This window comes from Kogia breviceps, chromosome X (assembly GCF_026419965.1).
Source record: "Kogia breviceps isolate mKogBre1 chromosome X, mKogBre1 haplotype 1, whole genome shotgun sequence".
Classification (NCBI taxonomy): Eukaryota; Metazoa; Chordata; class Mammalia; order Artiodactyla; family Physeteridae; genus Kogia; species Kogia breviceps.
Window position 1 is genome coordinate 6,197,214 of NC_081330.1, and position 19,691 is coordinate 6,216,904.

Consider the following 19,691-nt stretch of genomic DNA (forward strand, 5'->3'; position numbering starts at 1 on the left):
CAGCTAAGAATTCCGCACATGGCACCAAAGATCCTGCATGCCGCAACTAAGACCTAGCATAATCAAATAAATAAATAAAAGTAAATATTTTTTTAAAAATGAATTTTAAATTCAGCTCAGTGGTAAAGTTCATTGACATGTTTGATTTCAATTGTTGCTCTCCTCCTACTTCCAATAGAAAAGAGGCCCTCAGATTTGGCAAATAATAAATTAATAATAAATAAGTAAAATAATAAATTAAAATTTCCCTTTTCTTCTCAGCTAGACCAAAAATATTGGAGAGGAGTTTCGTAAAATCTGAGATAGAATCTATCACAAGAACTATCTCCTTCCCCTTAAATTTATTCCCTCATCTGGCTGATTTTATAGCAAATTATTTCAAATATTTAAAGGTCTAATAGTCCTGATACTATTTAAACTGTTCCAAAGCGTAGAAAGAGAATGAGAGCTGCCATATTCTTTAGGAAGTTGGCAAAACGCTAGACTCAAAAAATAGCAGATAAGAAGAAAATCCCAGAAGATTTAAATATATAAAACCTAAATAAAATATTAATAAGAGAATACACTGGTGCATTAAAAGATTAATTTACCACAGCTAAACAAGATTTATTCAGAATGTAGGGATTACTTGATACTTAGAAAATATTAAGATATTTATGTAATTCACCATATTAATAGGTCAATTCAGATTTTTTTCATTGTTGATAACATAGGCATAGATGGATGCTTCCTTAACATGCTCAATTGTGAAATACTGAAAAAGATCTCATTGAAAACAGAAATGAGGCAATGATGCCAACTTTCATATTTTCCTGCAAGTTCTAAAAGTACTAGTCAATGCAAATAGCAAATAGACAAGAGAATAACAGTTAAACATATCAGGAAAGAGAGCAGAAAATAAGCATCATATAAAGATGATAGGAATATATACTAAGTAATCCAAAATATAAATCAACTGAAACATTGCTCCTGACAAAAGGAAAATTTAGTATGTTGGTTGATCATAAAGTTAGTATATTGTACAAAAATCAAAAACTTTCCTACACACAAATGGCAACTATTTAGAAAATACAATGGAAGGACACATTCTCTTTACTATAGCAGCGGAGTGATAAAATAAAAAAGAATAATATTAAATTAACACAAATTAAACAACCTATACAGAAAGTACAGCTAACAATGAATTTTCAAATAAAAATTCAGCTAAAATACAACAAAACCACTTGGAAATTTTGAAACTCTTCTTATATAACTCTTGGAATAAAGCATTAACCCAAACTTTAATCTTTGACTTTATAGGAAATCATAGGAATTAATCACACTACAGTTTAAACCATACAGAATGTGAAAAATTCTGTAGTTAGAGAAAAATCGATAGCTTTAAATGTTCTTATTTTAATATAAGAAGACTTGAAAATAAATTAAGCATTCAATTCAAGAAGCTAGGAAAAAAATAAATTTAAGGATAGCAAGAAGTAATAGTTGAAAAAGATATTAGAGCAATTTATTAAATTGAATTATCAATAGAAGAAAATTGTGGGATCACTAAATAAAAGGATCTGGGATTTGAAATTAGCAACAAAAGACATATTGATGAATAAGTTTAAGGAAGCAATAAAAATGAAAGTGTAGAGCTATATAAGATCCAATATTTTTAAAGGTCGGTATTGTAACCACAAATAAAATATGATAATAAGTATGTACTATTTTAGGTTAATATATTTATTTGAAAGCTCCGATTAAAAGTGTTATTTTCTCAGCAAATGTATATTACCAAAAATGGTGCAGGAGACTTTCAGCCAAGGTAATTCTATAAGCCCATCCTTTTATTTTCTTCTCTGCTTCAAATCCATATTCCGATAGAAATATTTTTATGGAATCGTATATTTAAAAATTTATCACTTTTTTAAATGACATGATGTAAATTGGATATATAAATAGTTAAATGGAATGTCACTGCTATTCTTATAGACTAAATATCTTGATTTAAGAATTAATAAAAAGCAGAGAGTTTCTCTTAATGACATTAAAAGTCTAAATAAATGGGGACAAACAGTTCAGGTGTAAATTTTAACACAAAAATAAAAGTCAGTAACAACGTGCTCCATAATATACACTGTTAAAAAACTACCAACCATGCAAAGTCTATTTTCCTAATATCTCTACAGAGATATTCCCTGTTTTTGAATTGTGTAAAGTATCTTTTCTCTTGAGTTTACCATCTCGTAATAGAGATTGGGCACATTCAGTTGGCCTATTTTATCATTTACAGGGTATATACTTTTATTTTTTGTTGCTGTTTCCCCATTACATGAGCCCTGCTGTGAATGTGCATACAATCTTTGGAGTTTGTGGTCTGATCAGATGGATTAATCATATTAACTTAGGCTCCAAGAGAGCAATTTTATTGTTGCTAATAAATATTCTGAGTTCTAGATCTCAGGCCTGAGGAACTTCTCTTCAAAGGTATTTTCCTTGAGCTCTGTTCCTTTTATGTCTCTATTTCCAAGTTTTCTTTTAGCTTCTTTCTCAAATTGTGACTTGTACACACACCAGTAAAACTTAAAAGCTATTCTTGAATCAAAAGAATCAAGAAGTCCTCTGTTTCTTTCCTATTATTTTTCTTACTTTAGTACAAATTTTAGGAACCTACAAAATCACAAAATAACAAAAACAGACCAATCCCAATTATCTGGGAGAAGTGACCCAGTCTTTAACGTTTTCGCAACACCTCCCTCTCCACTTACACATAAAGGCTATTTGCATATGGACTTAATGAACGAAAAACATTGAGTGTTTGTTGTCACCATCATCCATGCAAGAGCAACATATCTATTCAAATATATGTGTATTTTTACTTCAAATAATGTTCCATTTAGTAGGAAAAATTCATAAGCATATAATACAGAGACTGGTAGACAAATAATGTTTCCTAAATATGTCCACACTTAATCCCTAGAACCTATAAATATATTAACTTACATGACAAAAGGGACTTTATATATGTGGAATCATACATATATATGATTTAATGAGTAAATATAATTAAGGTTATGGACTTTAAGATAGATTACCTAGATTATCCATGTGGGTCCAATCTTATTCACATGAGCCCTTATAAGGAGAGAACTTGCCCTCACTGGATACAGAAGAGATGGAAAAGTCAGAGATCCTAAATATGAGGGCTTTAGCCACTTTGAAGGTAATGAAAAAGGGCCACAAGGCAAGGTTTGTGGTTGGTCTTCAAATGCTGAGAACGACCCACAGCCAACAGTCAACGTTGACACGGGGACCTCACTTCCTCAAGCACAATACAAGAAACTGTATTTTGCCAACAGCAAAATCTTCCCCCTATTTCCCAGTAGGGAACACAAATCTACTGATGCCTCCGTTTTAGCTCAGTGAGACCCAAGTCAAACTTCTATCCCGCAGAACTGTGACATAAGAACTGGATGTTGGTTTAAGCTAATTTGTTACAGCAGCAACAGAAAACGAATCTCTGTAGCATCCGATCACAACTTTATGAAAAACAACCATAAAAAGCACGTTTAGCATGTTTCTGCGCTAAGTAAGAAATGGTAAGATTTGCTCTTCTCCTGGAGTCATTTGTGATATGCCTGTGCTGGCCATTGCACCAGTAGAAAGGCAGGGAAGTGGGGACAGGTTCTCAGGTACAGGGCAGAAGTGGAAGAGGCATTTTAGAGTTTACTGACACCTCATTTACCATATGTGCTCAGAATAACAGTGTATTTAGTGATGTTCTTGCCCCAGAGCCAGATATTTAGAATATTTAATGTTAGCTGTTACAATTATGATGTTCTCACTTTGAGTCATTGGATTAAGTTTCAATTTGCTACAGTTTAGAATTAGCAACACATTTATGTTTGTTATCCTTTCTGGTTCTCACAATAACTTCGGGAGAGATCAGACGGATAGCAACCTTCTTTTAGACATGAAGAAAGTAAGGTGCAGATAGATTAAACGTTTTGTAGAGGGTCACAGAAATAGTGTCAGAGCAAGGATTTAAACTGCGTTCTGAGACTAGTCAGTGGTCTCTGTTCTCCCTTAGAGAAGAGCTGACAAGCACTAGAGAAGACTCCCTGGATTTCTCAGTAATCTGGGTTGAAGCAGTTTGCTTTTCCCCCTCCTTTTCTTTTTCATACTTTATCCATTAATCTTTTATCTATCATTTTACTTACAACTTTAATCCCTTCCCAAATGCATAGCTCCACATTTTCTGAAGGGAAAAACTGAAGTTAAAAATGATTTGAAGTGTTCTTTTCTGAATTTTCTGAAAATAGTAATAAAAGCACATTTAATTTTTTTGTCACCAAAAAGGTTCTCTAAAGAAAAGTGATCCTCTTCAAATACCACTGTAAATATTTTTGGTGTCTTAATGTTTGTTTGTATTATTTGCTCTTAGATAATGTGCTTTGTAGGATGATGAAGCATTAGAGAGTATATCTATATCAAGGTCCTAATTTATAATGGGATGTCAAGGAGAGTCTCTGTTTTTATTATTATTTTTTATCTACTTATTTTTGGCTGCATTGGGTCTTTGTTGCTGCTCGCGGGCTCCCTCTAGTTGTGACGAGCGGGAGCTACTCTTCATTGCGGTGCTCAGGCTTCTCATTGTGGTGGCTTCTCTTGTTGTGGAGCACGGGCTCTAGGCACACGGGCTTCAGTAGTTGTGGCGTGCGGGCTCAGGAGTTGTGGTGCACGGGCTTAGTTGCTCCGCAGCATGTGGGATCCTCCGGGACCAGGGCTCGAACCCACGCCCCCTACGTTGGCAGGCGGATTCCCAACCACTGTGCCACCAGGGAAGCCCTCAAGGAAAGTTTATTGAGGAAGTGACCATTAAGGTGAGATATGAAGAATGAATAGGAGTTAATCAAGTGAGGAATAGAAGAAAAGAAAGAAAGCCAGTGGCCTTGGGCATAGTGACTGAAGGGCAAGTTGGGATCCAAGAGGCAGTGAGGTACTAGAACATGTAGGGCCTTACTGTCCATGTTACGGACATTAGATTTTATCCTGAGAACAGGCACTCACTGAAGGGTTTTCAGCCAGGGAATGATACAGTTCGATCTGTTTTAAAACTGTTCCTCTGGCTATTATGTGAGTAGTGCTTTGGAAGAAAACTTGAGAAATCAGGGATGACACTTAGGTTTTTGGATTAATCTGCTAGAAAAATCAAAGATGGTACTAGATTTTGGCCTGAGCAACTGGATGGATAGATATATCATGTATTGAGATGAAGAAGATTGGAAGAGGAGTAGGGTGGGCAAAGAAAATCAAGAATTGTGAATACGAAAAGTTGGAGATATCTATAAGACTTCTATGTAGAAATGCCAAGTAAACACTTGTATGTGCAAGTAGAATTCCAGGCTATAAAGAAAAATTTAGGATCATATGTATATAGCTTGTACTAGACAATTTGGGCATGGACGAGACAGGCTAGGTAGAGAATATGAGCTGAGAAGTGAAGGCCTCTGGGGAAAGTAACTCCACACACAAAAAGATAGGTTGGCAATCTCTCTCTTTTTTTTTTTTTTCGGTACACGGGCCTCTCACTGTTGTGGCCTCTCCCGTTGCGGAGCGCAGGATCGGGACGCGCAGGCTCAGCGGCCACGGCTCACGGGCCCAGCCGCTCTGCGGCACGTGGGATCCTCCTGGACCGGGGCACGAACCCGCGTTCCCTGCATCGGCAGGCGGACTCTCAACCACTGCGCCACCAGGGAAGCCCATTGGCAATCTCTTATTAGCAAATTCTGAAATCACCAAAGCCATGAAAATATATTTTAAAAACTTAATTGTAAGTAAAACTTGAACTGATCTTAACATACTTAGTGGCAAACTCTAGCTAGCACTTATGTGAGCCTTTTTATGGCCTCTTTGCCCAACATGTAATCATTTAAATTTGGATATGGTTTTAAACCTAAATATTGGTGATAAAAGAGGCTAAAGGGCTTCCCTGGTGGCGCAGTGGTTGAGAGTCCGCCTGCCGATGCAGGGGGCGCGGGTTCGTGCCCCGGTTCGGGAGGATCCCGCGTGCCGCGGAGCGGCTGGGCCCGTGAGCCATGGCTACTGGGCCTGCGCGTCCGGAGCCTGTGCTCCGCAACGGGAGAGACCACAGCAGTGAGAGGCCCGCGTACCGCAAAAAAAAAAAAAAAAAAAAAAAAAAAAAAAAAGAGGCTAAAAATATAGGAAGAAGAAAGGCCATGTAGGTCTTTGTATGCCATATTAAGAAATGTGATTTTTAGATTAAATCCAATGATAATATTTGTTTACTTTTTATAGATAAATTTTTATTCCTATTCTATAAACAGTGAGCCTGAAACTCAGGGTAACTAACTTGCCCAAGATCACATGGCTAATAAGTGGTTGGGTTTCTCACCCAGGCCAAACAATTCTAGAGATCCTACTCTTAACTGTAACACTGTAGTGCATAATAATCAGTGTGGATTGGCAAATATTTTGCCTATTTTGAATAGTATACACATGTGTATTTGCTACTGTTTTATTTTTTTATAATTATAGTGAGGTATTATTGACAAGCAGAAAATTGCATATGTTTAATGTCTGCAATTTCGTATGTGTTCAACCATGAAACAGTCATAACAATCTAGATAATGAAGAGTTTGATCACCCTTCCTCTATACCCATCTCTGGGCAATCACAAGATCTGTTTTTCTCACTGTAGATTAATTTATACTTTCTAGAATATTTGGTAAATGGAATAATAATATATATATAAAGGAATAAACTATATATATATAAAGTTATATATTATAAACTATATATATATAAAAAATTCCTTTTAATGGCTGAGTGGTATTCTACTGTCTGGATATACTGTAGTTTATCTCTTCACCTATTGATGGACATTGCTCCCACCCCCCTGCTATTTTTTAGCCATCAAATAAAGCTGGTATGAATACCTATGCACAGTCTTTGTATGGCCATATATTTTCAGGGTTTTTTTTTGTTAAACACCTTGAGGTGAAATGGCAAGTTTTCATGGTAGATGTATGTTTAACTCTACAAACAAACTGAAAATGTTTTGTAAAGAGATTTGATCATCACTGGTGTATGGGAGTTCCCACTGCTCCACCCTCACTAACACTTGGTGTTGTTAGTCTTTTCAGTCTTACCCATTGTAAAGTTGTGTAGTGGTGTATTGTTGTGGTTTACTTTGTACTTCCATGATAATTTAATGATGTTTACCATCTTTTCATGTGTTTATTGGGCATTTGAATGTCTTTCATGAAGTGCCTATTTAAATATTTTGCTGTTTTTATTGGGATGTTTGTTTTCTTATTACTGCATTGTAGAAATCCTTTCTACTTTCAATGTTTGCTTCAGGGTTTAGGCTGAGATTTAATGGGTGGTTCAAATATAATTTCAGTTCTCTTGGCCTTTGCTATGGTGCTTTGGGTATGTATTATGCACGGATAGTTTAGGGTTAATGCTGAGACTTGTGTGGTTCCCTGTACACAATGAGGGGTTTCTGTTTTTCTGGATCTATCTCCTGTATTTCTTCCTTGCTCTCTACATTGCTGGGGCTCCTTTCCTTGGTTCCTCTGGAAAGTTGGTGTGATTTCTATTGGAGTTTTAGTTGCCAGCCCGATCCATGAATAAGGTCTGTCCTTAGAGCAAAGTTGAAGGGGGGGGGGGGAGAGGGGAAGGAGAGGAGAGAGAGAGGGAGAGGGAGAGGGAGAGGGAAAGGGAGAGAGATCTCCATAGAGATCACTGCTCCAAGTTGTGACTACTCTTCATAATCCACCTAGTTGATCTTTTTTTTTTCACAGTATTCTTTTTAGTAATAGAGCTGAGAGTTGGCATTGGCCTGGACTAGAGTTGTGGTAGTGAAGTTGGAGAGTAATTCAGATATGTAAAACATATTTAGGAAACAAAATCAAATGTTGAATGCCTTTTTTGCATGTCTTATTGTTGCATTTTATTGGAATAGGAAACACTGGAGAAATTCCAATTTGGAAAAGGGGCAGATCAAGCGTTCTATTTTAAATATCATAAATGTGAAATGCTTATGAGATGCTTATGGTAGAGTAATATTTTAAAATATTAACTACAGGTTCCCTTCACATACCCTTTATTTATTACCCGTCTGAACCCAGGTAGGTGGCTTACTGTCCTCATCATGAGATCATTACTGCATCCTAAGAAATAGTAAGAAAATGAAATGGGCAGTGTTCATCGTGAGATTTCCAAATAAACTTTTGAAGCCTGTGGAAGATACAACTTTTAAAGGAAGTACTCTTGAGTTGCAATAGCCTGAGACTTCTGAGCCTCAAGAATTGAGGTCCTGGCTTTAAAAGTTTGGTATGGAAGAATGTGTTTCAGATTACAATAATACCATTGATTAATCACAACTAATTGTTCCTTCCTGAGAAGACTGGCTAAGGATCCCACCAGCTGGGGAGAGGGGCAATATTTATGGGATAGAAAGGGAGATGGGATCTCTGGGAAGGGACCCCAAGATACACCCCAGTCCTTTGGGTTTAGTTCTAATATAAGTACTAAACGAAATCCCCCAAAAGTTTGGGGATCTTAAAAGTGAGGGGAGTTGAGTTTTAATCCACATCCTATTACCTTAGAGAGGGATGTCTTATGGATTTCCATACAACCCTGAAATATGACGCTGTGAACTGGTAGAAGTAGACGTGCTCTCTTGGTTATGATGAGGAGATGATACAATAGAGTTGATGACTGGATACAAGATGGGATGTATCTCATTATTTGCAGATGCCAAATAACTGGTCAGACCAGTCTCGCATATGCCTTGATGGTAGGCAAGCTTTCGAGAACTGAGATGTCATCCTAGGGAGAAGAAAAGGAGGGATGGATAAAATGGCAAATAATTGTTTTTAAACCTAAAATGATTGAGAAAACCCTTACGTGCTTGAATTTACCTGGTATTGCTATATATAGTTTTTTGCTGTTGGGGTAACGGTTCCTTGAAATAAAATCAATTTAAATAGATAAAAATAACCATGCCTGATTTCATTAGTAAGTGTTATTGTAACTGATAAATGTCAATGATGTCAAGCATATTTAAATGTTTATATGTATATAATATTGTACAATTGATGCAGTGATATGTGTGCGTGTGTATGAAATACAGTCTCCTGGGCCGGAATGATATGATAACAGTCATTACTCTGTAAAGAGCAAGTCGCCATGGCATTTTTGATAAATAAGGATAACAAAGGCACACTTCAAAGTTAGAGAGCCAGAGAAAGAGGTATTAATTCAAATGAAGCAAGGAACATCTCATACCTAGCTTAATGCCTTTTTAATGATTTAGTCATACTTATGTCTTGACTTTGAAAAACAGTATGAGTCATTTCACAATAAAAACACAGATTTCTTTTAAAACTCTCTAATTTTAATACAATATATTTAAAAATCAAGAAATTACATGAAGAGGAGGCAGGATAAAGACGGCAGAGTGGGAAGATCCTGAACTCACCTGCTCTCATGAGCACACCAAAATGAAAGCCATTTACAGAACAACGAGTTATGAGAATAGCCTAAAGACTAGCAGAAAAGGTTTTCCACAACAAATTATATGAAGAAGGAGCCACAGTAAGATGGCTAGGAGGAGTGGAGACACGGTCTACTCAGGACTCATGCCCCTTGGTTGGCGACCCACAAATGGGAGGGATGGCACAACTGCAGAGGTCCTCCCTGAGGAGCAAAGGCTCTGAGCCCCACATTGGGCTTTCCAGCCCAGGGGTCCTACACCAGGAAGATGAGCCACCAGAGCATCTGGCTTTGAAAGCCAGTGGGGCTTATGTCTCCTCTGGGAGACCCAGAGGGCTATAAGGAACAGAGCATGCACAAAATCTCAAATGGTCTGAGACCCAGTACAGAGGCAGTAGTTTGAAAGGAGCCTGGGTCAGACCCACTTGCTGATCTTGGAGAGCCTCCCAGAGAGGCAGGAGGCATCTGGGACTCACCCTGGGAACAGAGACACTGGTGACAGCCATTTTGGGGAGCTTGGTCTACCGTGCCAACATGTACCATTTTGGAATCCTTCCTTTAGCCTATTAGCTCAGGAGCTCGATCCACCCACAAGCAGGACTGCAGCAGTCAAACACCAAAGGGCTGCACAGCCAGCCACACGGGGGGCCTGCCCTACCCACCTTTGGTGGGCCCAAAGCAGTTGCCTGTGGCCGGGCCACACAGCCAACTATGCAGGGAGCGTGCCCAGTCAGGTTCTTGAAGTGTAATTTACGTATAGAATAAATGTTGTGTATTTAAATTTACCCTTTTAATCTGTATAGTTTTGACAAATGTAAGCAGTCATATAATTACTACCACAAAGAAAATATAGAATATTTTTTATATAGAAATAAAAATAGACAAAGTTCCCCTGTGCCTCTTTCTACTCAATCTTCTTTTCTCACCCCAAAGCCCCAGAAACCACAGATCTCTCCTTCAGTTTTACCCTTTCCAGAATGTCATATAAATGAGGTCATACAGTACAGCTGACCCTTGAACAACATGGATTTGAACTGCATGGGCCCACTTATATGTGGATATTTTTCAAAAGTAAATACTACAGGGCTTCCCTGGTGGCGCAGTGGTTGAGAGTCTGCCTGCCGATGCAGGGGACACGGGTTCGTGCCCCGGTCCGGGAAGATCCCACATGCCGCGGAGCGGCTGGGCCCGTGAACCATGGCCGCTGAGCCTGCGCATCCGGAGCCTGTGCTCCGCAACGGGAGAGGCCACGACAGTGAGAGGCCCGCGTACCACAGAAAAAAAAAAAAAAAAAAAAAAAAGTAAATACTACAATACTGCACCATTGGAGTTGGTTGAATCTGCCAATGTGGAACCATGGATGAGAAGGAACAGCATGTATGGGGGGTCGACCATCAGTTATACTCAAACATTCAACTGTGCAGATAGTCAGCACCCCTAACCCGCACATTTTTCAATTGCCAGCTGTATATAGCATTTTGAATCTGGCTTCTTTTTTTTTTTTTGCGGTACGCAAGCTTCTCACTGTTATGGCCTCTCCCGTTGCGGAGCACAGGCTCCGGACGTGCAGGCTCAGCGGCCGTGGCTCACGGGCCCAGCCGCTCCACGGTATGTGGGATCTTCCTGGACCGGGGCACGAACCCGTGTCCCCTGCATTGGCAGGCAGACTCTCAACCACTGCGCCAGTAAGGAAGCCCTGAATCTGGCTTCTTTTATTTAACATAATGCATTTGAGAATCATCTGTGTTGCAGTGTGTATCAGTAATTCATTTCTTGATATTGCTAAGTAGTATTCCATCATATTTACCACAATTTGTTCATCCATTCACCATTTGATGTATAGTACAGATGTTTCCAGTTTTTTGGCAACTATGAATAAAGTGAGTATAAATATTCACTCACAGACGTTGTATGGACATGTTTTTATTTATCTTGGGTAAATACTTAGGAGTGGGATTGTGTGGCTCTTGTGCAAAGTGTGTGTTTTGTAAAGTGGTTATATTATTTTACATTATCACCTTTTGGATATGAGAGGTGAAGCTGCTTTACATCTTCATCAAAACTGAGTGTCATCAGTCTTTTTAATTTGGATGTTCTAATGTTCATACAGTGATATCTCATTTTGGTTTTGCTTTGCATTTCCCTGATGAGTAATAATGTTCAACATCTTTTCCTGTGCCTTTCATTAGTAATTTTTAATTAATATATCTTCTTTTGTGAAGTGTTTCTTCAAATCTGTTGCCCATTTCTTTATTGGATTGTTATTCTTCTGATTATTAAATTGTAAAATTTCTTGATACATTCTATGTAGTAGTTCTTTGTTTGATATATATGTCCTGAGTATTTTTTCTCAGTCTGTAGCTTGCCTTTACTTTGTTTCTTTGTGTTTCACAGTGTATTTTAATGAGCAAAAGGTTTCATTTTGATAAAGTCCAATTTATAAAATTTTTTTTTGGTTTGTGCTTTTTACATCATATATAAGGAATCTCAGCCTTCTCAAATTCAAAAGATTTTCTTATATTCTTTCTTCTAGAAATTTTATAGTGTGTTTTATATTTAGGTCTATGATCAATTTCAAGTTAACTTTTGTGTATTGTGAGATGTAGGATTGGAATTGTGTTTTCCCTTACATTCATCTGGCTGTCTGAACATCATTTGTTGTAAAGACTTTCCTAGCCAAAATTTGTTGTAAAGACTTTCCTAACCAAATTTTTTTTACAAAGATGCCCATCTTTGTAAAAAAATTACTTGGCCATAATGTGTGAATCTATTTCTAGATTGTCTGTTCTCTTCCATTATGTATATCTTTTATTTCCCAAATACCAAACTCTTTTGTTTGCATAGTTTTATAAGTCTTTAAATTAGTGGGGGGTAATCCCTTTTTAAAAAAGGCCTTCAGCTCTTCCAGGTCATTCATATTTTCGTATTAATTTTAGCATTAAGTAGTCAATTTCCACAGAAGATAAATAAAAAACTCCTGGGAATTTGATTGGGATTACATAGATTCTACAGATTAACTTGGGGAGAAATGACATCTTAATAACGTTGGTCCTTCCTATTTATGAACAAGGTACATCTCCTTATTTCTTTAGGTGTTCTGTAATTTCTTCAGCATTGTTTTAATTTTCCATTGAAGAGTCTGTGGACATATTTATTAGAGTAATTCTAAATATTTTCTTTTTTGGTACTATTATAAATGATTATTTAGAAACTTTATTTTCCAAATATTTGCTTGTGGCATATACATATTGAAATTATTCGTTTATATTAACTTTGTGTCCTGCAGTCTTGACAAGTTCACTTATTAATTCTAACAGTTGAAACTGTAGTATTTTGAGAATTTTCTGTATTAACAATCATATCGTTTGTGGTAGGGTCTGGTTCACGTCTTCCTTTCTTATCGTCATGTCTTTTATTTATTTATTTATTTATTTTCTATGAATACAATTAGTGAAAGTGGACATCTTTGCCTCAATTCCAATTTTATGGGGAAATCATTTCATTTTAGTTCATTAATTTTCTTTTTTCTTTTTTTTTTTTTTTTTGTAAATTTATTTATTTATTTTTGGATGAGTTGGGTCTTTGTTGCTGTGCATGGGCTTTCTCTAGCTGTGGTGAGCAGGGGCTACTCCTCGTTGCGGTGCGAGAGCTTCTCATTGTGGTGGCTTCTCTTGTTGTCGAGCACAGGCTCTAGGCATATGGGCCTCAGTAGTTGTGGCACACAGGCTTAGTGGCTCTGTGGCATGTGGGATCTTCCCAGACTAGGGCTCGAACCCGTGTCCCCTGCATTGGCAGGCGGATTCCTAACCACTGTGCCACCAGGGAAGCCCTGGTTGATTAATTTTCATGTTAGATATTAGCTGTAGGTTTTTTTCATAGATATCCTTTATTGAGTTGTCACCACTCTTCTCATGTTTATGAGTGTTTTTTATTTTAATCATGAATGGCTTCATCTATTAACAAGATTGTATTGTTTTCCTTTATCCTGTTAATATATAATTAATTTACATTGATTAATTGTTGAATGTTAAGCTCCTCTTTTATTACTGGGATAAACCATATTTAGTAATGTATTACATTTTTATATATTGGATTTTATTTGCACCTCTGTTTAGGATGGTCATTGGTCTGTCAAAGACAATGTCTTTGGTTTTGGTGACACACTTGTGTTGGCTTAATGTTTTGATTTTCATCCTTCTCTATTTTCTGTAAAGATTTATGTGTAAGATTTCTTCCTTGAATGTTTGGTAGAATTTACAAGTGAAGCCATCTGGGCCTGGAATTTTCTTTGTGTGAAGCTTTTGGTAACAAGTTATATTTCTTTACTAGATACATTCAGATTTTTTATTCTTAAGTCATTTTCTGAATTTTGAATATTTCAAATAATTTGTGCATTCACCGACAGTCTCATTTTCTGGAATAGAATTATTTATAATACTGTCTTGTTTTAGGTTTGATTTCTTAAGGTCTGTAGTGATAACCCACCTTTTATTTTTGATATTCATGATTTATACTTTTTCTCTTTATTTCTTGAGCAGTCTAGCTATGGGGTTTGTCAGTTTTGTTTTTATTAAAGTACAAGTTTTTGGTTGTATTAATTTTCTCCATTGTCTGTTTTCTATTTTGCTAATTTATGCTCATTATTTCCTTCTTCCCACTTGTTTTGGGTTTACTTTCCTCTTTTTTTAAACTAGTGTCCTAATATAAAGCATTCTTTCATTGATTTTAGATATTTATTCTTTTCCAGTGTAAGCATTTAACGTTTCTAAGTACCACCTCTAAGCACTGATTTAGCTGTATTCTAAAAAGTTTGATGTGTGTTATTTTTATTATCATTTAACTCAAAATATTTTTGATTATTTTTGTGTGTGATTTCTTGCTTGACTCATGAATTACTTAGCTGTCTGATGTTTAATTTTGAAATATTTGAGTTTTCCTAGATGTTATTTTGGATTGCTAATTTAATTCTGTTGCCATAATGGAATACACCCTGTAATATGTTGATCCTTTTAACTTTACTGATATTTGCTTTATGGCCAGCATATGGTCCCTTTTGGTAAAGGTACAATGTGAATATGAAAAAATGTGCATTCTGCACTTAGGTATAATGTTGTATACATAGCAATTAGGTTAAATGCTAAACTAGGTTGAATCTTCTATGCATTTACTAATTTTTTGGTGTGGTTTTTCTGTCAACTGTTGAGAGAAAGGTGTTGAAATCTTCTATTGTGATTCTGTTAATGCTTATTTCTTCCTTTAATTCTATCAGTTTTTGCATCATCTATTTTGAGAATAATTTTGTTATATTATGTACATACCACAATAACTGTTAAGTCTTCCTACTGAATTTTCCCTGTTACCATTATGAAAAGTTCCTTTTTATCTCTGGTAGCACTCTTTGTTGTAAAACCTATTTTACTAGTTTATCTGATAATAATGTAGTCACTCTAGACTTCTTATGCTTGCGTGATACAGTTGGTCCTATGTATCCATGGGTTTCATATCCTTGGATTCAACGAAATGCAGATACAAATTTTTTTAATTCCAGAAAGTTGCAAAAAGCAAAACTTGAATTTGCCACATGCTGACAACTATTTACATAGCATATATTGTATTTACAACTATTTACATAACATTCACATTGTGTTGGGTGTTATAAGTAATCTGGAGGTGATTTGAAGTATATGGGAGGATGCGTGTCTTATATGCAAATACCATGTGATTTTATATAAGGGACTTGAACATCCCCCAATTTTGGTATGGGGGGATCATGGAACTAGTCCCTTATGGATATAGAGGGGCAACTGTATATGTTTTCCTACTCATTTACTTTCAACCTACCTGTGTCTTTGTGTTTAAAGTGAAAGTGTATCTCTTATAGTCAGAATGTAGTTGTTTCTTGCTTTTACACTGCAGGGGAACCAAATTACCACATGAAAATATGTCTCTTTGGCATGAGGATTATCTTAGGCTGGTTGTTTTTCAGAAACAGAAGACTGCATAAAATTGCATTAAAAACATTTAGATAAAGGGCCTAGTCCAGGAAGTGTACTGTCACCAGAGATTTGCAAAGAATATGGACTAGGTGTGGTGGGGTAACTCAGCAGGACCTGGAGACCAAAGTCCTCTCTGTGTCCTATTGTCTCTGCATGGCATTGTAAATGTTTGCTTACCAAGCATTGTTTTTCCATCTCCATATGAATTACCTCCTCCCTTATGAAGTCCCAAGCCACTACCCACCCCCCCCCTTTCTCCTTCCACAAGGCATAGAAGCCTCAATTGCCTAACTTGTCCTTTATTCTCATTTTTCTTATTGGACCCCCATACATATATAATGAAATTTGATTTTCTCCTGTTAATCTGTCTCATGTCAATTTAATTCTTAGAAGAGCCAGAAGAACCTAGAAAGGGTAGAGGGAATTTTCTTCTTCAACAACATCAAACAATCTCTACCTTTTAATAGGGGCATTAAAAAACTCATTTAATTAATTATGCATTTGGATTTAAAATTACCATTTTATTATTTTTTTATGTTTGTCATCTCTATTTTTCCTCTTTTCATTCTTTTCTCTCAAATTTCAGATGATTAAAGTAATTTAGCATTTAATTTTATTTCATTTATTATTTTTTGGTTATATTTCTTTATATTTTTAACTGGTTGCTCTAGAAATTGCCATCTTTATTCCTAACCTCTCATAGTTTATTAGAGTTTAATATTGTACTACTTCATATAAAATATAGAAACGTCCAACTAATATTACTCTTTACCCCTCCTGCTTGCTGTCTTTTATGTCATAGCTGTCATGTACATGACGTATGAAAATCTCATGAGACAATGTTATCTTTAAAGAATTTTAATGAATTTAAGATAAAATGAATATATTTTAAAATATCTTTTATTTAAGATAAAATGAGTATCGTTTACCCTGATATTCACCATTTCCAATAATCTTTATTCATTTTTGAAATTCCATGTTTTTCTCAGGTATCTTTTTTATTTCCAGCCAGAATTTCATTTAGCGTTTTGTATAGTACAGGTCTGCTAATAACATTTAGATTTGATTTACATTTATATGATTTTTAAGAATTTTTTATTTCTATAGAATATTTTTACTTGATACAGAATTCTGGATTGACAGTTTTTCTTTTTTCCTTCTTTTATCACATTAGAAATATTGTTGTACTCTGTTCTGATTTGTATTGTTTCTGATAAGAAGTCCTCAGTCATTTGAATCATTGATTCCTATATGTAAAGTGGAATTTTCCTATATCTTTTTTCAAGTTTTTCTCTTGATTGTCTTACTTTAACACTTCACTAATGATGTGTCTAGGTATGGCATTCTTTGAATTTATTATGATCGGAGATTGCTGGTCATGATTCTGTAAATTTGTCGTTCACTAAATGTTGGAAAATTTCAGCCATTATAATGTTGCATTATATGCAACATTCTCTCTTTCTATAGTCCTAGGAATCAAATTAGATATATGATAGCCATATTGTCCTAGGCTATCCTCTGGGATAGCCCAGGGATCCTCAAATCCCTAAGGCTCTGGGTTTCTTTGGTTTTGTTTTTTGTTGTTGTTGTTGCTTAATTAATCTCTTTTTTCCTCTTTTCTTCAGACTGGATAATTACTATTATCTGTCTTCAAGTGCTCTGGCCCTTTCCTTTGTCATCTCTGTTACTCTGTTGTTGAATTCACCCAGTGACATTTTTAAGATATTACATTCTTCTGTTCTAAAATGTTTACTTGGTTCCTTTTTATACATTTTCTTTAATTGCTCTTGTTTCCTATTTGCATTCATTTGGAGTATTCTTTTTTTTTGTTGACCTAACTGAACATAGTTATAGTTCCTCAGAGCTATCTGAGAAGCTGCCTCCCAGGCTCAATTCCTCAGAAAGACCGCCAAATAAAACATAATTCTCAACTCTTAAGTTGTGCATTTTTTTTTCCAGTCAACAGCATGTTTATACATAGAATTGCGAGTCTCTCTCTTACTTGCTCTAGAGGTTGGGCATGGTAACGCAGGCTCCTCCAGCCAGAAAAATAATAGGGTTTCTGTCAGAGTTTTAATTGCTTGTGCTAATGCTACCCTAGTACTGTGGCCAATTCTCAGGGCAAAGCTGAAAAAAAAAAAACAATTGAAGAAGAAAACTCACACCTGTTTGTTGTTTCTTCAAGTTTCAATTCCCTTCCATAATCTGCTTTAATCCTCTTGACAATTTTCTGATAGTATATTCTTTATTGTCTTGTGGATTTCTTTGATATTTTGGAGTTAATATTTGTTATCAGTGGGAAGGTTAATTTCTAGATAGATTACATTGTCATATCAAAACTAGAGTCTGTTTAACAGGGTCTTTTATATATATTAACATCTGAGAAACACTTCAAATATATCAAAAATTCTTAACCTTGGTTTCATGTAAAAATCATATGAGGAGATTTTTTTAAATTCTAATTCTCAGGATACACCCCAGATCAATTAAATCAAAAATTTGAGTTGAGGGGTCTAATTATTGGTATATTTTAAATATTCCCATGTGATTCCATTATATAGTCAAGGTTGATAGGCACTCCCTTACAGTATTTTTACATGTGTGAAAGAGAGAACAGAGATTTATGTGAAGGGGAACAGAATGTCACCCCAAAATATGCCTCATTGGCATAAGGATTATTTTAGGCTGATTATTTTTAAGAAACAGCAGACATAAGAAAAGCTCTGAAAACTGAGTAGGTTATCCTTTTGTAAGAGATATTTGCATTTATAAGGTGAATCTCCATTTGTGAGAGTGTCTCTCTCTGTAACAGGAAGAGAAAGAGGACTTTAAATCTCTAGGAACTCTTATCAGTGCAGAAGGCTAGGAGTTAAATCTTTGTAACAACCTTACTCTTGTTCACTGTGCTCTTCCTGGGCACCTCCTATAACTGGGCCCCCTCCTACCACCCTCAACATCTTCTTTTGTCTTTATCTTGAGATGGTATTTAAGGTGGTGACTTGGGGCATTTCGGGGAGTTACTCAGTTTTTCTGGGTCTCTCCCATGTATACAGGAGGGATACATGTTATTAAAATTCTGTTTGTTGGGCTTCCCTGGTGGCGCACTGGTTGAGAGTCCACCTGCCGATGCAGGGGACACGGGTTCGTGCCCCGGTCCGGGAAGATCCCACATGCCGTGGAGCAGCTAGGCCCGTGAGCCATGGCCGCTGAGCCTGCGCGTCCGGAGCACTGGAGAGGCCACAACAGTGAGAGGCCCGCGTACCGCAAAAAAAAAAAAAAAAAAAAAAAAAAAAAAAATTCCGTTTGTCTTTATCCTGTTAATCTGTCTCTTTATTATAGGGAGGTCTCAGCCAAGAACCTAGAAGGGTAGAGGGAAAATTATCTTTCCTTCCCCATATGTGACAGAGGTCTATTTTAAGTTCAGAAGAAGCTGTCAGAAAGTTAATCTGTCTAGATGTCTGGAAAATGGTTATTTTTTAAAATTTATTTTATTGAAGTATAGTTGATGTACAGTGTCGTGTTAATTTCTGTCATACAGCATAGTGATTCAGTGATACATATATATACATTCTTTTTCATTATGGTTTATCACAGGATATTGAATAGAGTTCCCTGTGCTCTACAGTAGGACCTTGTTGTATATCCATTCTATACATAATAGTTTGCATCTGCTAATCCCAAACTCCCACTCCATCCACCACCCCCCCCCCACTCCTCTTTGGCAACCACAAGTCTGTTTGCTATATCTGTGAGTCTCTTTCTAAAAAATATGGACTGCTTCACGAATCTGTGTGTCATCCTTGCACAGGGGGCCATGCTAATTTTCTTTGTATTGTTCCAATTTTTAGTATATGTGCTGCCGAACCAAGCACTGGAAAATGATTCTTAATCTAAAACAGTATTTCACAAATACTGTGTGGTCCAGTGACCACTTGCATAAGAATCCCCCATGCCTATAAAATCCAAATACTGGGGTCTTATCCCCAACCAAAGCAACCAGAATCTTTGGGGGTGGAATCCAGGGACATTTTTAGAAGTTGTACTAGGTAAATCATATGCCTGAGTGGTCAGGGTTATGCTTTACTGTGAAAATAAATGAGCTTGAATTGCATTTTTATATTGCATGAGATCTACCCTAAATTTTTACAACAATGGGCAAGATTTTTACTTAACAATTACCTAATAGATTTG

General features: G+C 36.3%; 1 non-coding gene across 1 annotated transcript; it reads right to left on the reverse strand.

Moving 5' to 3' along the window:
* Positions 1 to 19,263: 19,263 nt before the first annotated feature.
* LOC131749133 (U6 spliceosomal RNA) lies at positions 19,264 to 19,372 on the reverse strand. The gene has a single exon (XR_009333240.1). It is a non-coding gene; the product is annotated as a U6 spliceosomal RNA (small nuclear RNA).
* Between the last annotated feature and the right edge of the window lie 319 nt (positions 19,373 to 19,691).